The sequence below is a fragment of the Bidens hawaiensis genome, unplaced genomic scaffold (genome assembly GCF_021521415.1).
Source record: "Bidens hawaiensis isolate Kalapana, Puna unplaced genomic scaffold, B.hawaiensis_p1.1 tig00015542_1, whole genome shotgun sequence".
Taxonomy (NCBI): domain Eukaryota; kingdom Viridiplantae; phylum Streptophyta; class Magnoliopsida; order Asterales; family Asteraceae; genus Bidens; species Bidens hawaiensis.
The window spans coordinates 1,830-24,169 of NW_027492388.1; the positions used below are offsets into that span (position 1 = coordinate 1,830).

Genomic DNA, 22,340 nt, shown 5'->3' on the forward strand with positions numbered 1-22,340 from the left:
AGCAATGAATAATGTTGTTTTCAGCATATCATTGGTTATGAAACGAGGGTCACTATATATAACATACATAGCCACAGGTTAACATAACAGGCGTTGGCCCAAAGGTATCCATATCATTCTCGCTAATAATATGGTTTTGGGTTTTAAACATAGTATTTATTTGTCATATATATATATATAAAAGAAGCAGAACTTAACATGTATTATCGGCCCAATATACTCATGACAACCATCTCTTGCTTTCCAAAACCAGTGATATCAGGATTATCAGCACCTTCCATTATCTCCAAAACTGCAAAACCACAAGGCACCAACAATGAGTGCAAGTATAGTCAAAACAATACCTTACAACACCTTTTGAAACTATACCTTGCAACAGCTTTTTAATTCTCCCAACGGTTTGAAATCGAGTTGCAAAATAAGATCAGCCCATAAAGAGTCTTCTGAAAAACCCCGTGGACGAATATGCCCTTCTTTCAAATGGCATATTGTTTCCATGATTCTTAGTTCCCCGAGTTTTAGAGTATCTTTAGTCCCAAACCAGGGCACATGTAACATCATCAAGAAAGGTGTACATGACAGCTTGTAGCACAAGTAACCACTTTGAAGGAGCTCAAATCCAAGGTGTCCAACCTTCATACATATTGCAGAGTTTATCCACACTCGTTGCTTGCCTAAGTAGATAATCGACTTGCTCTGCAATACTTATGTCTCTGGAAAAATAAAAGATATACTTTTTTAATAAACATGTGCTATAATCCTATGATCAATTAAAAAAGGTTTAGTTTATGGAAGAACACATGCCTTTTATCACTGATATCTCTACCTTCTATTTTCATTTCAACTCGCCTTAGAACCGACGCGGCATATGCATTTTTACCTAATGGAGCCAGCATTCAAAAACATTTAAGTAATAAAAATATACGGAATAAAATTAATTTAATAAAACTTACTTTTTACTCTGCTCACTTGGACTGCAACATCTGTATTTTGTGTAGGCGATTTATGGCCTTCCTCTAGACGTTGGGTACTTAGTTTAATATTCGCGACACCTACAATTGTTTCAGATAAACTTAAGCGTGATGCCACATCATCAACAAGATCACCATCCACCGGGCTAACATCCTTATCTCTAGACTCCGATTCATGTGGTGAAGAACTAGATACATCTGTGTTTTCTTTCGGATCGTTTTCATTTGGATGCAGTTCGGTTACTTCTGAGCCGGTGAAACTATTGAAAACTGATGTGGCACCAGAGTCTGAGCTGTCATCATAGATACTGTCTGGAGGAGATATCCATCCTTTATCTTGCAAATTGACACCTGTCATCTGAGTTGATTCTTCATCATCCTCGCCATCGGATCTTGAAAAGATGTCGTTCTCTTTGTTATCATACCCAGTGTCGTCCCCAACAAGATCTTGTGACCTTATTTCCTGGCTTTCACCCAGCCCTTCAAGAGCCTAGTAAAGACCACAAATGCCAGATAATTAAAGTCGGGAGATTGGGTCACTAGGCAAAACTGTAGGGTCAAAACGGGGTGGTTTGGGGTAGGGGTGTGCATGAAAACGGTTATGTAACAGAAAAAACTGAACTGAAATAACTGAAACCAAATAAAAATTGATGGTTTGGTTTTATTTTTTCATGAAAACCGAACTTTCAGTTCGGTTTCGTTGTTGCATGTAATTGAAACCGAAAAAACCGAACCGAATTATTAGATTTTCATTATTAGTTTTAATTTTTAAGTATTTTGCAATAATTTAGTGAATTGTTTTACCCAAATATATTTAGTCCAAATGTATATACAACAATCAGTTAACTAATATTTAACAAAAAGATTTAGGCCCAAACTTACTATTTTGGCTCAAAAATTTCAAGACAACGGTTAAAACCTAACTCAAAGCGAAAAAGCCGAAACCAACCTTTTTCAAAAACTCAAAAACTGAATTCTCGGTTGTGGGTTTGGTTTGAGCTCAAAACTGACCCAAATCAACCCATGCATACCCCTAGTTTAGGGCGGACTGATCCAAACACACTTTTTTCTACTTTTTCTTTATTTATAAACTTTTAATGTGTAATATGATTACAAAATTTAATTACTGCAATCAGTGCATACCTTGTGAAGATTTCCGGCATGGATATTTGCGGTTCGTGCTAACCTTGTAAGGATGGAATGGAGTCCCTTAACAGAAAATGTAAGTGATGGAACCAATGGTCTGATGACATGACAAGCCTCCTTGATTTTTGCATGGTAAGAATGATATATTGCTTGTCCATGAATAGGAGATATTTCCATTTTTGTCTCTTTTTCCTTGTTCATAGCTTCAGTCATTGCGTCAACATCCTTAGATAACACAGATTCCAGTGGAAGCACAATACTATTTGCCTGTTGAATACAAACTCATTATATTTACAGATTTTAGAAGGTTTCTGTTATATATCTCCAGAGAAAAGTTAAAACCTTTGAAAGATCTCCCATAAGAGAAGAGTGTAATGCAGAAGCCTCTTTTCCTAGAGTGTGAACATCATGTAGAGCTTTTGTTATTGTCAAAACCTATGAAGTAAATAGGGTTTAGTAAGATCAAATGTGTGATATGATATTTACAATATTTTCTTTCAGTTTGCAAGTAGCATACCTCTTCAAGCATGGAACCACACTCAGAAGTCAAAGCAGTGTGACCCCGGGTAATAGAACCAAAAGCAGACAATGCCAGGCTGGCATCATAAGCACAATCTCTCATAGCACCAAATGTGTCTTGTAAAGTACCTGGAGGAAACAATACCCGAAAAGGCAAAAACCTTACGTCATACAGAATCATAATATTAAAACAAAAGGCAGATAAAAAACTCCATACTTGATGCAGATTTTGCTTTAGCAGAAGCAACACGAAGTTCATTGCTTGCTGCAAGTAACGCATTTGAAGCAGCCTCCATGTTACTCTGTGCTAACTCCCACTCATGCTCGGCACCTGATAAAAGTTGTTATTAGCACAATGTTTCAGAAATTTGACTGATAAACAAAACTAATTCTGACGTGTAAAAGAATGATAAGTGGCATCCAAACTTGTTAATGCGTTAAAGTAAGCTTGCTGCCACGCTCTGCCATCTGTCCCAAGTACTCCATCTCTAGATGTTTCAAAATCCAATATTGACATACAGATTTTTATTATATCAGATGCCTTCTCACGTGCACTCCATAACAGCTGTCGTCTTTTTGCTAAATGATCATGAAATTCAGGTGGGATTCAACCTGTGTTTGGCCCTCCACAAGCCCAACCCATGGCTCTCTCCAGCTGACCTTCGGCTGTGATTGAAGTTTGTTCACACGCTTGCAGGCCCTCAATTGACCGAACCACTTTGGCTACTGAAGATTGTATGGTTTCCAATAATCGAGGCCTGCTTAGGTTTAGAATAAGTGGAAGTGTGTTGTCATCATCTGAAAGGAATTTGTGACATATCAGTCTGCAGTTATGTAACGGGCTTAATGTAATATCATGCATCCATTCCAGCTGTGTAATATCCAAACATGTCTTGTGTAGGCCCTCTTTAAGTTCTTTAACTTGTCTTTTCATGAGTAATGCAGCCGACATTCCTGCTCTTACTGTTTCATGTGCATTGTAGTATTCTTCAAGCATTAACTTCACTCTTTCAACAGCACCTGTATCTCTTGTTATCTCTTCAAAATGAGGATCATTTGGATCTCCAGTCATTTGTTTTAAATGCTCAGTTTCTGTATCCAGCATAGTCAACAGAAGAGGAGCAACTTTGTCTCTTAGATATTGACCAACATGTTCTTGGAGTTGACTAGACAGCTTTTTCTTAACAGCATTTACAACCTGGTCAAAACCTAAGTTTTGATCCCTAGATGAAGCTGCTACACGTATGCAGGAATCAAGAAAAGAATCCATAACCGCCACTTTCCACATAAAAAACAAATGGGTTTCCAGTACGCTAGATAATTTCCATATATATGCTGGTATTGCACTACCATAACTAATCAAATCTGAAATATGGGAAACAACTGTATTTGAAGTATCTAATGATCCACCATATGATGATAATGTTGTATCAACCGATTCCAATTCAAAGAAGAGCTGGACTATTGCCAACAGAAGTGCTTTGGTTCTAGAATATTGTGAATCTTTAACTTGTTCTTGAGCAATTAAAGACTGAAAATGATTTTTAGCAGATATTAATGCATTTCTTATACTTGCTTCCCTTTTTATCGAAGAATTAGTTCGAATATCCCTCAGATTCCATGTTTTATGAAGCTCATCCAGTTGGGCCCTACAAGCTTCTTCTTGAGATGTCAACTCATCAGCTTCTTCCCATGAAAGATGATCCCGACCCTTAACAGCAGCCTCTTCAAGAGCCAACTGCTTTTCAGTTATAAACCCTACTTTCAAAAAATAACTCTGCTCCAGCTCTGCTAAAGATGCTCTCTCTAACTGAATCTCAATTAACTGCTCAAGTGCTGTATCTATTGAACCCCTAATTTGTGAAAGAGATCCAAATGTATCCATGATTTCTGAATCATATGAAATAACAGATCTTACAACATTTGGTACAACATTTTCAACCATTTGTGCAACCAAGGTTTTGCATGAGAGTAAACTGGTTTTGAAAATGGAAGCCCAGTTTGTTTTAAAAGAATCATCTGGTCTATCCATGGAAATTGATTGCTTTACTTCATTCGCCCAATCTGCTACAAGAACACATTTCTCTATTTTCTCCTCAAGCTCGCTTAAAAGAAAGCTGTTCATAGTTCTTGTCCCACTTGAATGATTCAATAACTCAACCAGTCTATGTTTAACCTCATTATAAAGAGAACTTACAGCTATGCCTACTACACTTTGCAATCTGGAATCTTTGACCGGTTGACTGGCTGACTGCAAGAAATTTGTGAAAGTAGCCATGAGACGATCCTTGGGTTGGGTCTCTGCACCAATCGAGTTCACCAATTCTTGATACTCTTTTTCAACTCTCTCAATCTCATCCCCATACTTCTCAACTTGAAGACACAAATCATTATGAATGAGTTTAACCGTCTCAAAACCATATTCATGCACTTTTGCTACCAGTTCAGCACCTTGTCTTCTGGTGAGAGAGAATATATCTGATGAAACTGAACTAACTGAAAGTTTCAGAATCTGGGCCCAACTGTGGACCGGGCTGGTTGTAAGGTAATTTAGTGGCAAAATCCTTTGTAAAGCCAATGAATATGTTTGGAGCGATGTAACAGCAGAAGTGAGCCCATGATCCAATTCAGAAACCAGCTGAGAAACTTCCCTATCAATATCATGACATTGTACTTGTGTAGGTTCTGGAACAACTGTAAATGGAACCCCTGCTACCAAAACGGCAGATGTAAGAGAGAGATTTTTCTCTACCACTTAACTGTATGTGGGATTTTATCTCTGGGATAGAACTGTTTCTTAGAGCATCAATAATTCTGCCATGTTGTTCAATCCATGTTGAAGCCTCTAAGGCTTTCTCAGCTACAGCAGCCTTTGTTTGAGCAAATTCCCGAGCTTGTAACTCGAAAGCAATACGGGTTTTCTCTGAATTGTTAGTTGCTTCAGCAACAATTGCTTTAGCTGATGTCTCGCGAAGAACAAGGTTAGATCTCTCTTGATCTGTGTGATTGTAGACAGCCGACACGATCTCGTATTGACCTAAAACATCTGCAAACCTCTGATGACAATTTAACATTCACGTAGTTAGAGAAACATTCTAGATAAGAACAGTTATAAGCTGCAAAACAGATTGTAATTGTAACTACTAACTACTTCAACCTACCTGAAGAGCAGATTCAACAGCTGGTAACGTAGTCAATAAGAGATCATGATGTTCCTGGACAGTTTGAAAAAAAAATATTCAGTGCTTCAGCATAAGATTAAATTGCACCTGAAAATCTAGCAAACTTTACAAAAAAATGAAAACCTAAAAAATGTAAACATACCTGTAAAGGTACACGGATTTCTTGCACACGAGATGCAAATAAACTTAAGCTAACTGCCAGCTCCATGCCTTTCCTTTCTTCACCAACAATTGCTGCATCATCATGGAAATCACCACGTGTCCACTCCACAAGGGGATCCCAGAAAAAAACCTCCAACAACATCAAAAGTACATCTTTATTTTTCTTCAAGATACCAAGAACTGCTTCACAGTTATTCCTGAAGGAGCCTTCAGTGCCCATTAATCCTAAAGCAGCTTCAACTGTTTGTGTCAGTCGAAAGGGCACAATTTCAGGAACCTTTAACCGCTGTCCTTTGTCAAAGCACACATTATAATCAATGTGGACAATATCCCCACTATGGAAGTCCAAAAGAATATTATCCAAATGTCTGTCCCCAAGACCTAATATGTGCCCTACCATGCTCATTGCTGCGACACTTCCAGAATACCTGAAATCATATAAACGCAAATAAGGGTCATCATAATCCAAATCTCCGTAGTTATGTTCATGCAATTAATAACTGCTCAAAGATGATTTGCAAATATGAACCTTTTCAATTTAGAGCGAAAGGCTTTGAAACCTTCACTTGCACACCATATTTCTTGCTGAAGAAGTTGTTTAGGAGTCTCGTGCATAAGATCCAAAAGAACTTTCCGCTTGACTTCATGAGGCCAATCTTTTCTAGAAATCACTCTTCTGATGCCTTTTTCCTTAAGTGCTGGTATAATTTTACCATAAAACATATCAGTAGGCCGAGGCATATGTGATTGAACTGAGTTCTTTGTATTTCCGGAAGCAACCCCTGAAAGTTGTGCAGCCTGTACACGGCTCTGCCAAGATTTATAAACACTATAAATACTCGTTACATTTTCCACCCACTGAATCAAACCGGCTCGACCACTAATAGGTGTTACTGAATAATGACGGATGGATATAGGAGACGAGTGTAGAAAACCATTTATAGCTTGCAGCAGCTGCATTACTCTAGCATCAAGACGTAGGTCTTCCCGACCTTTTAATAAAAAGGGGTAGGTTTGACCATCTGAGCCCACTATAACAAGTTTCTTAGGTTTTGTTTTTGTTGGCAAGATAACTATTTGTTGAGAGAAGGATGCAATTGTGATAATACCCTCAAGATTAGTTGTGAGACTGTGTTGACCAGGCATTGGGACATCAGATGATGATAATAGAGCTAGTTGAGGAGCAGCTTCTCCCAGGATATTGAAGATTTTCTTCTATAAGATGCTAAAGATGCAACAATGGTATCAAATGGTTTCCAAATATCTCCTAATGCAGCAGCAGATGCTGGAGTCTTGAAATTTGAAATGGCTGATTTGATCTGTGGCATATATTCATTATGGAAGCAGATCTCGTGAGGTGTTTCGGGTTTCCGAGAGGTGGAAGCTAAACGACGGTCCAGGGTTACTACAATGGGTGCCATCATAGCGGAGTATTTTGCAGCGTTTATCTTGTTCTTTTCAGTGTGACTAAGAGTGACATTCTCTGCAATACGTGATGCTTCCTCCTTCAGCAAATTTATTCGCCCCATTACATCTAAAAAGTAAGAAAAGATGATGGTTAGTGATTGTTGGTTCTAACCCCTCCCAATTTTTTAATGAGAGAATGCTCAAAAGAATATAAACTAAATAAAAAATATATGCTTAGATTTAGAAACAATCTCGCATTGAATGCATGGTAATAAACAGCAAAGACCTACTGAATGTTAAACAAAAAAAATCAATTTTGCTGAAATTTTGGTAATTTCTTTTTCTTGGAAGAGCAGAAATAAGTTGCAGGCATGTGACACTGATACTGTATGACATCAGAAAACTAAATCATTTGCTTTATTGTTTTATACTCACTGGCCATTGAAATTTGCTTATTTAATTGCTTGTGAAGAACCTACTGTCCACATTCAACTTGGTAAGAAATGCTACCTGAGTGAAGATCTTGCAATGTGCTGAGCCAGAATTCGTCCCAAAGAACAGTTACATTTTCTAGCTCTTTAATCATGAGCTGAACGTCCTGGACTAACCTTGGATATTGCTTGTTCTGCATATACAGTATGAATGCTTAGGTTTTTAGTGATCCTAAAAGGTTAAGTACTTTCACATATAAATGAAACAAAACATCATAAAACATCTTTCAAACAAACTATTGCTCATCACATATATATCCCAAGCACTTACCAAACATGCCAATATACATCGAAGCTCCTCTGAAGGATCCTCTTCACTTGTGTTAATGTCAACAAGGGTTGGATAAATTATGGACCATGGCGATTGCTTTGCCAGCATTACCAGAACGCTCTCAAGCTGCTTCCGAACATCTTCTTCAGGATGAGAGCTTAAACGAGCAAATATTTGTGGAGTCACTTCCTTCAAATAGAGATAATAATCAGAACATAATTGGTAAACAGAAACCTTTGAATAGCAAAAAAGGATCTCACCTGCCAAGGCAACAAAGGAACTGTTGAAAGTGCAGGTTCCAAGATAGCTTTTAACTCTTTTCCATAATTAAGAAGGATATGCAAAACATATAGTGTAGCTTTCAAGGTAAAACTAGCATTCTTTTGACCTTTATCACCAGCAGCACCAGCCACTTTACCATCCCAGAGCTTGGAAGATGAATGTGACAGGTAATTTATATAAGCTTCAGCCGCATGCCCAAATAGAGACACCCTTCTTTTTCTAAAGACCACCAAACATCAACCAAATCATTAATCAGTGATGAGTCAGTTCCTTCAACACTAATGTTTGCAAATAGAAAGAACTTTTGCAACTGAGAGGTAACAACAGCAGAAAGGCTTTCACAATTAAAGCTTTCGGCTCCAGGTTCTCCAGCTGCAGCTTCTAATATTTTCACTACTTGCTCAACCACCGGGTGATCATAGTTTTCATCTTGAGGGACACTGTTTGAATCTCTAACATCTCTTGCTTTATGAAGAAGCTCTAAAACAGCATATTTAATTCTTGAGAGCTCTTCTTCAGTAAATTGGAATCTGTTTGGTAATATTTCTGAACCAAGAATCGGAGAAAAGGAGCAAGACTGAAGGGCGGATTCATTTGGAGTAGGTAGAGTTGCCTTTGCTTGAGCATAACACCAAGAAGCATAAGAAATCCATGACTTCCCCATTGTGGGACATAGACGTGAAGAGAGTTTAGTGGTTGTACCTATAACTTCTTCAACAATAAGATCTATCCTCAATTGAGAGTTCATATTATCATCACTTGCACTAAGTTTTGATCTTATCTTGAAAACATCATCATATCATCATCATCGTACTCAGTATATCCCACCAATAGCAATGCTATGGTAGGGTCTGAGGAGGGTAAGATGTAGACAACCTTACCTCTACCCCATAGGGATAGAGAGGCTGCTTCCGATGAGACCCCCGGCTCGATAGTAGTTTTGCATCAAGCCTTGGACATAAGGCACATAGCACTCAATCATCGGGACACCGGCTGATTGGTGCATGTGCCCTTGTCTTTCGGCTATCAACGCCACCACATGATGCCTGATTAACCTTTCCCCACTTTTAACGTTATTTTCACGAGATTAGTAAAATAACGTCAAAATTAGTGCAATTTTACTTTTGCCCACCCGAGAGTTCACACATATATACATTATATGCGTGCACCGCCAGCAGGGCATTTATCTTGAAAACAATATTCTCCAAATTGACATCCATGCTGTCCCTTTTTAACCAATTTGAAAGTTTTAAACATGCTTTTGCCTTTAAGGTATCATCAGAATCAACAGAAACAACAGATGAGGAGGGGCCCATGGAAGGACTAATAAACGACCATAGACCTGTAAAAGCCTCTTCAAGCTTGTTTTCAGCACGCTTCAAGAGAATGCTCTCATATTGCACACGTGGCAAGACTGATTTATGAAAACTTTCATCAGAAGACCCTAAACACTTGATCAAATAGTCATTGAGATGATTTGCCAACATCAAGTTTTTTTGTTTTCGAGCTAAATTTAGTAAACTCAGACTGAGATATATAGTTACTGGAGAGGTAGGATGAATGGTTCGATAAACGCGCAGCACTTTCATCCATGGCTTGCAATCTTGATGAACATGACTGCTTGGGAACTTCAATTCTTGAATATAAGAGCTTAATAACAATGGAAGTTTTACATCCTGGGTACCTGAAACCTTGCAACTTTCTTCAAATGCAGATATGCAATGCAACTGGTTAACACGTTCTGCTGCTTCTGTCAACCCATCAAGTGGCAAAATCGTAAATGTTTCATTCAGCATTAGCTTCGCCTTTTGTAGTTCATGTTGCACCTTTTCCACCTTCCCTTCAATATTAAAAAGCATTGCTTGTAGAAGCATCTGCTCACTTCTTTGTAAAGCTACTTTTGGATCTAACGCAAGTTCATTGCTACTTTTAGGTGTCAAGTCAAGGCAAGACCATGCCGACGTGTAATCACCGTCGTCAAAATGAGCTAAAGCATGAATTACATTTAGTTCATTTCCTGCCATTGTTAGAGCACCAGAGTAACTTTTACCAGCATGCTTAGCACGAAGCAATTGCAACTCTGAGAGCCATGATTCAAGTGATTTCCAATCTGAAACTGCACTGTAACTTTCAATTATACGATCTATAGCAAATTGTATACCTTCAGATCCCATAGAACCAAGTGATTCTTCAGTTTGTAATAAATGCGTGAAATGAGCAGCAGCCTTTTCATACTGACCTTGTGCTTGATAAGCAAGCCCTTTAATCCAAGACAAAGGTCCAAGTCTAATATCATCACTCATACTTTGGTTTTCTTCCACAAATAAAGGATAAAATGCACCCAATACCCATTTTTGCAACCCAACTAAAACCTCGGGCTCATGGTTCTTACATAGAGACAAAGTCATATGCTGAAGGACCCGCAAGATATCTCCAGAAAACCTAGATTTCATGTTATGAAGGTTTTCCATGACTTGGGTCCTTGATTTTTCCATCACAGATGAAGCCACTAAGCTTTTCAGTTCTTGCAAACGCAAACCACAATAATGAATTGTAGCATCATGACATTGTAGGGCCATCCCTGCATTCATCATTGGCTCACATATTCGAGAAAACCATTCTTCACAAACTTTTTTATTTGCTCTGAAAAAAACTAAACTCTGACGCGACGGAGATGGTAAAACAGTTGATCCATCATAAGCATTGTACACATTTTTCTTCAGTGACTCAACAAAATCAAGTAATAATCGCAACGGTAACAAATGTGTGTAAGAAGAATTACCTAAAAGATTTAAGTTTGGATCACTTTGGTCAGAATTAACCTGTAATACATGTGCAACATCCAAAAGCATTCGCTCCAAAGCAGCAAAAGTTTGTGAGGGCCCACCAAGATTGGTCCGAAGACGTGTAGTAATGCAGTATCTAGCTGCTTCATGTATGGCCCACCATGCTCCAGCAAGAAGATTTACTGAGCATATTCTATCAAGAAGATTTTCTTCTACACTCATGTCCAACCATAAACTTGTTGCATGCAAGTTTATTGTGTCTTCTTGTTGGACCAAAGCAAAATCCTTTACATGTCTACAAGTATGAACAAGCCGTTGAATCCAAGAAGAAAGTGGCACCTTCCATCTTTGTGAAATGTAACTTAAAATTGAAACTAACTGCTTTGAGTGAAGCTGTTGTGGCAGTTGCTTTAGAGCAAAAATTTTCTTCCACTGCATGGTTGACCGATACTTGGTAACTGATCCATCATAATGCATGCCGCATGTAAGTATTGTGACAGGTAATGCATGAGAAAGCAATTTCAGATATAATTCTTTGATATCTTCATCTGGATCTCCAAGCCTTTCAAGAATAATTTCAGTTAAAGAATACAACTGCATCGGGTGTATGAGTTTTGAGTGCAAGAACATTTCCAATACCGATGCAACCTGGCACCTCACCTTTGATTCCCTATCAGATGCAGCATCAAGAACAGAGAAAACTATCTCACTAAAAAACTCAAGATAGTCATAATCTTTATGCTTTGAACTATCATACATATGCTTAACTGTCTCACAATATGTACGTATCCACTGTAATGCTTCTAGTTTAACTGCCAAAGGAGATGAAATATGAAGAGCACTTGTGAGTAGCACAGTGTACTTCCTGAGATCACCAACTGAAATGTTTTCATTTTTGAGTTTCCTTATTGAGAACTTGCTAAGAAACTCAACTGTACTTAGCCTGTTTAGCATCTTAAAAATACTTACTTGCAACTCCACATATGCTTGTATAGATGGTTCAAAAGGATTCAAGTTTTGAATAAGATGATACTTCATTTTCTCTGATCTATTAACATATAATGAATCTATTTCTGCTTTGCCTATCAAAGTGTTACCGCCACCCAAAGAAACACAACTCAAGAGAACTTTCATATCAAACTTAAAAAGTGCAAACAGCTCGGTTTTGGAAATTATGTTAGGGGCAAACTGATTTGCATTACCAAGCATTCTCTTTAACATGCTTAGTTCTTCAAGTAATGAAGTTATTGCAGATTCGACAACATCATTATTTCCATGCTGAAGTAAGAAGACATAAGTAGCAGCAGAACTTGAGGTCACCAAGTGATTTGGATGCAAACGAAGCTGAGATACAGGTGAATCAAACTGCAATAGTTTATGTACAGATGAAGATAGAAGACCAAGCTTCTGAAGTGATAATAACTGAAGATTGGTTTTCAGAACTCCATGAACCTGAAAAGAAGTAAGTTTCTCGGTGTTTAAAGCTTTAGCGGCTTTTTTCATATCCAAGCTTTGAAACAGGATATCAACAGCAAAACTGTAGAAAGGTGAAAACCTTTCGCTCAAAATTTCAGCCAAAAGAGTCAAAACATTTCCAGGAATCAACAATCCATTTCGACCAACCGTATTTCTTTCCAACCATTGACAAACATCCCAATAATTGTGGAAGCATTTTGCTAAGGGGGTCTTTAATTTCTTCAAGTAAATTTATCTCTAGCAACCCAGATGCTGTAGACTGCAAAACTGTAGAAAAACAAGACAACAACACAAGCAATCTTTGACGCTGTTGTGGGGTCCCCAAACTTCCATCCTGAAGCAGTACATCCATGTCACCCAAAAACTTTGAAAGTAATCCCAATGAGAACTGTAAATTATTGACCCAATGTTTCTGAAATTGCAAAAAACTATTCATAATAACACTCCTATCAGTTTCAGCAAGATCGGGTATCATTGCCCATCCAAGAAGCAAGTCAACTATGTCAACAAAATGGGCCTGAAAACAGACAAAGAACTTCAGAGAAATCAAAGTCAAAATGGTCAAAATCCGGTGTAGTAAGCTTAACGAGGTTCTCTCATCTTCTAGAAGCTCTTGGCATGCTTTAAGAATGGGTAGCGCATATCTCTCAGTAGCTGCAATATCTCCAACATTAAGAAACTCATGGAGAGCTTCTGCTGCAAACTCCACAGTCCCCTTACCAGCATTTACATTGCTAAACAGTGGCAATGCCCAACTAATAAATCTATCAACCAAGTTTCCAAGTATAGCATGGTTCTGCCTTCCACTCGGGAGTGAACATAAGACAGCACATAAGGCACCATAGGCTGTAGCAGCAGCTTGGCGTACTGTATATGATCTGCATAAAGCAAGTAAAATACCCATAATAAGTATAAAAGATAAGAAATATATTCTGAACCTTGCACCAATGTGAAAAGTAAGATCTGCAGCATCTATGTTTGTAATGCACATATTCTACTTTGTATGTTTGCGTGTAAAATGGTTGCACAGTATGGCCTCATGCTTTAGCATAAGTAATCTATAAATGTGCAAACCGCCTAGCACATACACGGGCATACTTTCCAGATTCCACTCTAACACATCCATCACTAAATGGAGTTCAAAGGAATAGTTTCCAGCAAAACCAGTCTCTAGTTCACTGGAATCGAACAAACAAAAAAACAAGAAAATATCATTCATGCTACTAGCTAACTGGTTTCAGAAAGAAGCAGAGAACATGATGCTCCATTAGAGTAAGCTATCCATGGTTTTGTTTGAACATTTATTTCATCATGTCGCAGTAACCAACATTATGGTAATGCTCTAATCTCTATAACAAGATAACATTAACAACCCTGATTTTCTTGTAACATTATGCCTTTCACTGAAACTAACTTCACATATCACAATCACACCTTGAACCTTACAGCTATGACTGTAATTTTAAGATATCTCACACGAAGCAATTAGGTTTAGCATAATACATCGCCCACTATAAGTAACAACTTTTTAACCTCTAACAATGAAAACCTAAATCATTCAGTGCATACAAATCCAATTAGCAGTCCTAAACACGTTCAAAGCTATATTAATCAATCAATCCAGCTACGACATTAAACAAATGTGAGCGTACCACTATTACAATTATCCGTAAACCTCATAGATATGACACTAGGGCTAGCATAGGCAATAAACTCTGTACATATCTCACACGAAGCAATTAGGTTAAGCATAACGCATCATCTACCAATAATAATAAGAATAACAACTATTTAAGCTCTAATAAGAAAAACCTAAAACATGTAATGAAAGGTAAGTAAACAAACACTTACTTATCGGCAATGAGTTGCGAGAAGCCCTGGGCGAGAAACGAGGCGGAGTGAGTGACGAGGAGGGAGTTGTGAGGGTAAAGAATGGCGCGGTGAAGTGAATTGATGGCGGCCAATCGAGAAGTGTTATCGTCGTCTACGCCTTCAGACGGAATATTATTAGGTTTTGATGATGATGATGAAGAAGAAGAGGAGTCCTTGTTGTTGTCCTTGGGAAGAGCTACGGAGAGTAGAGCAGCTAATTGTTGTTGTTGATGATGAAGGCCTTGCATATTCATTGCTGCATCTCCTCCGTTGATTTGGAATTTGGAGATAATGTGATGATCATGAACTCAGCGCTGAAGAGAAGCAGGGTGAAGAGGTTTTGGAAGTTGCAACAATAGCTCGGACAAATTTCACGAGTCGGGCCACGGTGGGTTTGACCTCTCGAGGTGGCTAGGCTAGGCTCCAGGTCAATCTAGAAATTAAACGAGTCTAAGATCGAGCCAATGAGCGAAGCCATGACCTGAACGGAGCTTGGGCCAAGCTCGGCTCGGTTACCCAAACGAGTAGCTCGGCTCAGGTCGTTTCAAATCAACTTTTTTTTTATAATAGATAGTTTTATTCGAGCTTATATCGAGCGACCTACAAGCCCAAGTGATGTAGTTTTGGAAGTGATCAATGGCTCGAGAGACTCATGATTAATCAAAAGACGATAAACTGAACCGAAGTTCGAAGAACAGTGTTCTTTTTCAATAAACATAAACAAAAGTCAACTAAACAATAAACCCTAACATCCTATTTATAAATAAAAATAAACATTTGGGTTTGGCCGACTTAATGGGTTGGATGCTCCCGCATCATACTCCCGGTCTTCGAAAAAAACTTGTCCTCGAGTTTTTCCTTGAACCAAAGCCACATGGATCAAATAGAACATCAACTCGATCCCGTTTTATTATTATAACGACCCGAATAAACAATTTGACTTCACGGTTCATCTCGCCCAACTTGGAACGTATACCTCCTAGGTCAAAGGGAGCACGAACCATTCCTTGTTCACTATCGAACTGACCCACTCAGATAGTCCATCCCTAAAGACATATCCAAATAAGAGTTGTAAAACATAGACCTTGTTGCTTTTTGGCTTAATAATCGGGACAGTCTTGAACTGAACTTGGGATGCTTATGTACGTTGGTCCTTGAGAGATGACTCGTGACTTGGCCCATAACCATTTTTAAACTCCTTATTTTCTCTTGTGATGTTTCGATCTGGCTTACTAAACAGCCCATAAACGTTGCTTATGTGGATCGGGACTATTTAATGCTTGACTAATATAAACAATCTTATCCTCATGCGTGTCATGATGATGGCATGGGTCATGCATGGAAGTTATGTACATGTTATTTCCACCATAAATATCCCTTCCATTTTTGTATATTGAGAAAGTTAACATTATTTGAAGAAATAATATTCATTATTTTTTATGAGATATCAACATCCATTTGAATTTTAATTACCTGATTTCTTGGCTCCATACAGTGGTGAATCCATAAAATATTTTCACAAGGGTCGGAACTATTCAAGGGTTTGATGTGTATGCTAAATATTAAAATATCTTTGTCTCGATTCGGGTTGGGTCACATAATAAATAGATAAAACCAAATTAAATTCTATTACATAACACCAATACACACAAATACGTCAATCGATTAGAATTTAATAATGAAAATACCTCATCTTTATAGTTCTTTACAAACTTCATTTTTAGACGTATCTACAAATGTGTGTGTGTATATTTAATTTAGACATTTTTAGAGTAAATTAATAATCTAATTAAGTCTAAATAAACAAAAAGCTAACTACTTGAAAAGAAATAAGTCCAACGGAAATATAAGATTATCTATTTTTTATTTTAGCATTAATAAATATTCCATATAAGTAAAATAAATTTAAGCTTGAGTCTTTGACTAGAGTTACATGATGCTAGTCTGAATTAGAGATGTTCAATGAAACCGGCTCCTGGAACCGAACCGGTGAACCTGAACCGGACCCGAACCGGTTCCTACCCGTTTTTTGTAGGAACCAGACCCTATCTGATTCAACCCGATGATCCGTGACCGGTTCTTGCATTTCTGAGTGGGGGCGGGTAGGAACCGGAACCGAACCGGAACCGGTTCTGGAACCGAACCATTCGGAACCGGTTCCTAACCGTTTTTTGGCCGTTTTTTGACCGTTGGGGTCAAAAATAGCCGTTTTTTGACCGGTTACGGTACAGGAACCGGGTTAGGAACCGGTAAGAACCGGTTAGATAGGTTAGGGGTCCGAGGGTGGGAGAACCGGTTCGGTTCCCTAACCGGTTTGAGCCTGGAACCGGTTTAAAAGGGGGTTTTGAATATAGGAACCGGTTAGGAACCGGTTCCGGTTCCTAGTCCCAAACCGTTTTGAACATGCCTAGTCTGAATGGTTGCCTTGGAACAAGATGTTTTGATGTGTATGCTATATGTTACAAATAGAACCCTAATGACTAGTCTAGATGACTTTAAAAAATAAAAAAAATGCCATCTTCTCCAAAATGGGACCTGCAACCATCGGAAAAATATCCGGTGACCTCTTAATAACATTTTCACTCTTTCTTTCTCAAGTCATCTTTTTCCTTTTTCTTTCTTCGAAATTTTCACAGGGGTCGATGGCGAAATTTCACAGGGGTCGCCCAAAAATTATCGTACATATAACACTAGAAAAATGGAATTTCACAGGGGTCGGCCGACCCCTGTGGCTTGGCAGTAGATCTGCCCCTGACTCCATAATCAAGTCCAAATTAGAAGCCTTGAATAACGAAGCTTCCAAACAAACCTTGGGATTCCCATCTTCATTCGTTTTATCGCTAGTAACCACCATAGAGCCATCATCTTCAACTCCTGCAGCATTACTGATCTTGGAAACTGATTCATCACACATTACTCCGCTAAAAATATTTTGCATAAACAAACATTCTTCTTCATCGAAATCAATCCCTTCTTCATCGAATATAGGTTTGTCTTCTAATAAACACTCTTTTTGATATATCGGCTCATCGAACCAGTGTGGGTGACGGCTAAACGGTTGCTGCCCTCCGTCGCCACCTTCGTCCCAGACGACAGTGCTCGACTCGGTTTCAGCCTTGCACATCTCCCGTTGTAACTCGAGATGGCTGACTCGTTTTTGGCGTTTGATCTTCTTAAGATCCCGTGGGTCGGAATAGACTCCACCACTGCCTCGATCAGTTACTCTGCAAGTAGGATGTCGATATTCTCCATAAGCACGCCTGGGATGCGATCAATGGCTCGAGAGACTCATGATTAATCAAAAGAAGATAAACTTAACTGAAGTTCCAAGAACAATGTTCTTTTTCAATAAACTTAAACAAAAGTCAACTAAATAATAAATCCTAACATCCAATTTATAAATAAAAATAAACATGTGGGTTGGGCCGACTTAATGGGCCGAATGCTCCCGCATAATAGAATAACTATTGATCCTTTCTTGATTGACCAAGCTTAATGGGCCGGATGCTCCATAACCAATATATGAGGTTTTAATGGGAAAAACGGTCCTTCACGATGGTCCGTTAACGCGTACAGCAGTTGATGGTAATGTTTCTACGATGGTTCTAGGTGGTCCCATGGCAGCTAGGGGATCTCAAAATCTATCTGTCGTAATCCTGGAGAGCACGGGAAATCACAAGGTTGGTTACGTGAATAATGCTCATATCATATTGGAAATTCAAAATCAAATTGAAGATAAGAATTTCATTTCCATAGATAAAGATGTTATTCCCAAAAATAAGGATTTAGTGGGCCTTATTGAAGAAATTAATAGGTGGGTTGGTGTGAATCAAGATCTGTATACGAATCATATTGGAGTCCACGTGAGGATGGGTTCCAAGCCCACCACCATCAGACAGCCCACTATTCAGCCACAAAAACGAAAAATGAGGCATGCGTTTCATCACATGAAGTGGTGGTGATTAGCATTAATCAAGTAGATGCTCTTGCATCATCGAGGTTCAAGCCTCGACCTTTTTAAACAACCCATCGGCAAATCTGTGACATTCGTCAATTTCGGGTCTTGTTTGTATTCGTTTTTGTATTTGTTTATTATGTAAACCGACCCGATTTGTAAACCGAAGATTATGTTATAATCAAAATGATGGATTTATGTTACAATATTGTTTCACACTTGTTGGGTCTTGAAAACATCCTACCTTTATTTTTATTTTTATTTATTTATTTATTTTTTTGTTGTTTTGTGTTTTTGTCTTGATCCATTTTGCATGAAAACTCTTGTGTCTCACACTCATATTTGACCACCAACATTACCCTATATATACACCACCTTTCCTCTTCATTTTCCCTTGCTACAACTCCAAAAAAAAAACCCTCTCAAACATCAAAGATTTAAGGTTATCTTCTTAAGTGTTCTTGAAGGTTTTTAGTCTTTCATCTTAATTAGTTTATGTAGCCTTATTAATACTTGTTTATGGTTGTGCAACATATATATAATATACACCTCTTGTTTACCCTTGGTAGTTACTTCTCTGATTCCGGTCGGTGAGGTTTCAGACCTCATAAGGCAAGGCTTCATGGAGGACTTCGTGTCCTTGATATATATATATATCTATATAACTTGTTCATACATATTAATCTTGCTTATTTTAGTTTGTTGGTCATGTTTACAAGTTCCATGGTTATGGGTTTTTAAGAGTCTATGCTTCGGTTTGACCATAAATAGCTCTAAACCGTAAACCGAACTTTGTTACTAGTTTTGTTAAATAATTGTTTAAACATGCTTATTGTTAGATCTAAGTTTCTAAAATCATTTTTACAAATTCTATGGTTATGGGTTTGTAGAATCTTACCTCGGTCTTAACCCGAAACACGATCCGAACCGAAAACCGAACTTTTGCTTAAAGACTTTATTGTTAACTTTTGGTTGTAAAACTTAAAGTATTTTTTTATTTGTACATTATTATACAAGTTCTTTAGTGGTTGGACATGTGGAAACCAAACCGATTCTTACTCGCTTAAGACACACAAGTGTGTTTTTTTTTTAGCCATCAAGACTTGCATATTTCTTTAAAAATAGTTACAAATTGATTTTTAAATATTTTCTTAAGTACTTGGAAATGTTGGATCCAACTTGATCTCATAACAAAGTTTGGACCGACAAAACCGAACACTCGCTTAACGTGCGTTGTTAGTTCTAAAACAATGGAACTACATACTTGGTTAAGTCTTATTAAATTTTATTGAGTTATCTCATAACATTCAATATTTTGGAAAGTTGACTTTGGGTTTGACCAATTATCAAGACCCGAACCGACAACCCGAACACTCGATAAAAAAAAACCCGTTTTAGTATCTTTATTCCAAAGGGATTTATATTCTTGCATTTTACCCACCTTATTACTTAACATAGTTTGAGTAAATATTAAGGTTAGATACTTTAACCCGGTTTCGAGCAAACTTACATTTTTAAAGGGTTATTATTATAAATTCTTAAATAGTTACATTTTAAACCTTGAACTTTAATTATTTACATTTCTCAACATTTATTTTGTTTAAAGACCTTCAAGATAACCTTTCTAAATTCAATACTTCTTTTCTTTTTAGGCATTGTGCGTTAAACTCGTCGTTTTGACAAATCTTCAAATTATCATCTTTCAAGTTTACTACTTGAAGGTGAGTACTTCATACCCCATTTTCCATCTTTTATTTTTGGGGGTGACATTTCATACTTATTCAACAAAATACTTTATATTTGAATCTTAAACCACAAACGTAGTTTTATACTTTACCTAAATAATTGCTTGATTTGGTGTTCTATGCTTATATGCCTATGTGTTTATCTCTTTTGGTTGGTGGAACTACAAAATCCTAGACTATTTGGCATCCCCTTATAGCAAGGTGTCGTTAATGTAATGCAATTAACGATAATTATAAAATCCTAGACTATTTGGCATCCCCTTATAGCTAGGTGTCGCTAATGTGTTTAGCGATATCTATTTATCCAAATTACCACTTTTATTTATCGTTTCGTATGCAAGTTTTGTGGCTATCTTTATTATATACTAATATGATTAAACTTATGAATTGCTCACCAACCTTTGTGTTGACAAACTTTATTTTATGAAATGTTGCAGGTTTGCATCTTGGTTGATTTATGATTGTGAAGAAAACGACATCAAAGACCTTAGGATATTAGTAAAAATGAACAATATCAAATTTGCCATATTTTGTGATATCTTGTTTATAGTTATTTTATGGATAATTGTTATGTGACATTTTTGATGTTGTGAAATGAAATGAGTTTATTAAATACTGTCACTTTAATTAGTGTCATGTGCTTATGGACAATTGTTACACCTCGGCATGTTCCGCCGCCTTTGGTCGTGGTGTGACAAAATCTGAACTATATACAGGTCTTCAAGAACTCTTATTAATGTTATAAGTTAGCTACTTCAAATCTCCATCATGATACTCATAAATCATAATAAACTAGTCTCAGCAACCATGGACGATAATTTCGCCATGGTTTCGGCACTCATCAAGATCTCATAAAAGGCGGCAATGACGTTAGGCCGAGTGAAACTTCATCCGCAAAACTTTTAATATAACAAACTGAACCGATACCGATCAATTTTCTGCGTCGCACTACTCGATAGCTTTCGAGTTTAGAACATATAATGCATTTAACTCATTCCATTATAAAATACACGTGTTCTTATACAAAGACCATATTCTAAGTTTCTAACAGCTCGATATTAAAACATGTTTAAGCCCGAAACCCGAATCTCAAAACATTTAAACAAAACTTTAAAAACAGTTGACAAAAGCTCAAAACTCTAGGGTTTAATATACAACGTTTAATAAACTCAAACTCTTGACCCTTATTAACCTCCTCCATCTGCAAACCCTAGCCTCACAACTGCCTTCAATCTCCGGCGAAAACAAGCACCGACGATGTCGTACGACGACGTGGAGATCGAAGACATGGAGTGGAACGAAGAGCTGAAGGCGTACACGTACCCCTGCCCTTGCGGCGACCTGTTTCAGATCACAAAAGACGAGTTGAAGCTCGGTGAGGAGATCGCTCGGTGCCCTAGCTGCTCGCTTTACATCACGGTTGTTTATAACATGGAGGATTTCATTGAGCAGAAGTCGAAGACGAAGATTGAATCGACCAAGCAACAGCCTGTAGCTGTGGCTTGAATTGAATTCAGTTTATTAAGTTTTGTATTGTTATTATTATTTAGTGGTTCCATACAGAGTTTGATTTACTGATTTGAGTTTGTAATTTAATTGGCTGCTGAGAATTTGGTTTTGAGTAAACCCTAAATCTCAGCTTATGTTTGAATGTTGAATTATAATTTGGGGCTAATTGAGATTTATGCAATTACACTACTTTTTTGAATATCTTTTAGATTTTGAACTTGCTTGTGATGTTTATATTGCTAGCAAAATTTGATGATGAAATTATGTTTATCACACTGTGATTATCTTATGATCTTTTGCTTTAATGTATTGTTGTTATTTTTGTTGATGTTTGAGTGTTGACGTCACGGACCCTGTTTCGGTCGGGGGATTTAATATGTATAAAAATTTTCGGATGAAAACTTGTAAACTTACAAGTTTTCGGACGAAAACGTGTAAACTTACACTTCTGAGCAAAAAAAGGGGGGGGGGGGCCCTAACCGAAACATTTAGGAAGGCTTTTTGCGATTGCAATTAGTTTTAGAATATTTTGCGAGTTTGGGTATGGTATGAGCTAATGAGCCTAT

At 37.6% G+C, this 22,340-nt stretch overlaps 2 pseudogenes across 1 annotated transcript; one reads left to right on the forward strand and one right to left on the reverse strand.

Moving 5' to 3' along the window:
• Positions 1-336: 336 nt before the first annotated feature.
• LOC143549331 (uncharacterized) lies at positions 337-14,835 on the reverse strand (annotated as a pseudogene). The gene is made up of 16 exons (XR_013138123.1): positions 14,545-14,835; positions 9,601-13,571; positions 8,410-9,212; positions 8,150-8,338; positions 7,898-8,012; positions 6,510-7,514; positions 5,961-6,408; positions 5,798-5,851; positions 3,033-5,692; positions 2,854-2,967; positions 2,635-2,765; positions 2,460-2,552; positions 2,115-2,384; positions 954-1,461; positions 805-880; positions 337-713 (listed from the first exon to the last, which is right to left on the reverse strand). The product of XR_013138123.1 is annotated as an uncharacterized LOC143549331 (transcript).
• Positions 14,836-21,516: 6,681 nt separating this feature from the next.
• LOC143549314 (diphthamide biosynthesis protein 3 pseudogene) lies at positions 21,517-21,771 on the forward strand (annotated as a pseudogene).
• Positions 21,772-22,340: the final 569 nt, after the last annotated feature.